Consider the following 2,512-nt stretch of genomic DNA (forward strand, 5'->3'; position numbering starts at 1 on the left):
GGGCAGCAAAGTCTTGGGGGTCTGGGTCTGGATGAAACATTGTATTGCTTCGTTTCTGGCTGGACACTGCCAGTGCTTACTGCTTGCCCTGCTTAGACGAGGGACTTCCAGACTAGACAGCACGGCTCTTCTCAGTTTACTGCATGGAGGAGTTACACTAGCCCAAGTTAAAAGAGGACCCCCAAATGGTTATATTATACAACTTGTGAGGTTTTTAAACTTGTGACAAGGGACAGAAGAAAAAGTTCTACTCATTGCATGGAAATCCTCACTTAAGCTTCAGGGCCATAAGCACTTAAAACACATGAACCTTCTACTGTTTGTTCTTAGCCAGTCCAGGCTTCATCAGGTACTGCCATATGTTCTTGCACTGGTCACCCTGTAACTGAATTACTCCTCCATATTCTGGATGCTCAGTCACAGTACCATTGCAGGCAAATTTCTTCCTGAAACGCCTTCACTGGTTTCCTTTTATCATAATTATCAGCGATCCCTCAGACATTAGTAAGGGTCTTCTTGCTGTTTCTCTGTTGAATTCTTATATATTATTGCCACCAGGAAGCAAGTCATCACCCTTACTTGCATCAGCAAAGGGGTTGAAAGAGCGGAGGTTCTGGATAATGGACAGATTATATTCCTTTTCCTTAGTAGAAACAGCCTGAGGAAGGCAACTGCAGGAGATTGGGGTGGGGGTGGGGGATGGGGAGTGCAGCTGAATTCTACTTGGCCTTTTATTGACTGGGTCACACCCACATATTTTTACAAACTTTATAAACAAAGAAATGAGTTTCAAGTTGTACTACTTGTTAAAAAAAATCATAGCTGGTAATTTCCATTTTTTTTCTCTCTCAATAGTCCGTAAAGTACAAATGGAGGAAATCTCCTGCTCAACTTGAGGCTTCGCTCTACGTCTACATCTAAGGTGAGTGTCTTCTACCCTCTCGCTCTGTTGGGCGGCTCTGTGCTTTACTATCAGTGATAGTTTTGTTTTGTATTAACGGAAAGTAATCAAGAAGATGGAATTTGTTGAATTTCATATTAATATTTAAAGAACAAGATTGATGTCATTTAGGAGTACAGGAATGGGTGCCTTTTATCTCCTGATTCAAGAATTGAAAGGCAGGAAAGATGCATTACAGGGATCGCATGGAGTGAAAACAAAGACAACATAAAATGCCAGGGCACCTTCGGCTTCTTAGTTTTGTTGTTAATGAAAGCTAAAAAAAAAAAAAAAAAAAAAAGGGTCTCAAGTGGAAGTTTGAGGCCAATTTATTTGAGTTTCAAAGGTAACCAAGAAGAGACTTGATACCCTATGAGCATATACATGGGGAGGTAATCCCCCTCAGGAACAGTCACAGGGGAGGGGAGTAATGGGAAAATGGGAGGCAGGGAAGAATGGGAGGATACAAGGGATGAGATAAACATTGAGATGTAACAAGAATAAATTAATTTAAAAAAAGAGAAAAAAATAAAAAATAAATAAAAAATAAAGGAAAATCTCAATCCAGATGTGCTGTAAAATTTACAGTCCCGGTGGAGGGCAAGGGAGAGTAAGCATAAATAGTCATGGTGGCCAGTGGCATGCAGGGAGCAGGGCCTTAGAGAGTGAGCAAGGTGCTCCAGAGGGTTAGTTAGGGAAATTAACACACACTTAGAATCTGGCCGGCACCTGAAATAAAAATGCATAAGAAAAGTAGTTTTACCCTTTGAGTTTGAAGTCAAATGAGCCAATCTAGCCAAATATCATGAGGGAACTTAGGGGTACACTAGGGGGCAGAGAACCTGGGAAGGAAAAGCGAGTATCTTTGGGACAACTCATGGTGTAAGTGGTAGTTACCTATTGTGGTACCTTAAATAACCCATTGGACTAACCCTTAAAGGATGAATAAAAAGGACATAGGGCTTGCCTCCACTTAGAGCTAGGTTTCAGTTCTTTAGAAGATCCCTTGTAGGCAAAGCAACAGGTCATTCAATCAATTGATATACAACTAGGCTGAATACAAGAGGTTTTGAACGGTTAATTAGGGTAGGTGATCAAGTCAAACATACACTTTTACAAAGTTCAAGTTCTTAAAAATGAGATAATACTTAATAAAAAAGTGAAAGAATTCAGGGATGTGCCTTAAAAAAGCTATTTACCCAAACCAGTATTGATCACAGCAAGAAAAACAGAAAGAATTGAGATTATTTTTTGTTGCATTCACTGTATATCAAGGGGAAAAAGACCAATGAAAAATTATTTCTAATTCACACCCTTACCCAAAGGAGAAATTGGAAGCATTCATCTAAGTGTTATGACTTAGTGAACGGGATACATTGTCATAAACATTTTATAACACTGCATTAAATAAACAATAGCTACCACTGGCAAAGTTAATCAATAAGTAAATTTGTAAGTCAAATTGACTAACGACATAATTGCCTCTATTCAAATGACGTTTTAAATTAACTGTAATCCTTGTTGTAAAATTAGCTAACAAAAACAGATGACTTAACAAGTTGTCTCTATTGA

At 38.9% G+C, this 2,512-nt stretch overlaps 1 pseudogene; it reads right to left on the reverse strand.

Annotated features, from left to right (window-relative positions):
• Positions 1–295: 295 nt before the first annotated feature.
• On the reverse strand, positions 296–1,568 carry LOC127191085 (eukaryotic translation initiation factor 1-like; annotated as a pseudogene).
• Positions 1,569–2,512: the final 944 nt, after the last annotated feature.

The sequence above is a fragment of the Acomys russatus genome, chromosome 6 (genome assembly GCF_903995435.1).
Source record: "Acomys russatus chromosome 6, mAcoRus1.1, whole genome shotgun sequence".
NCBI classification, from domain to species: domain Eukaryota; kingdom Metazoa; phylum Chordata; class Mammalia; order Rodentia; family Muridae; genus Acomys; species Acomys russatus.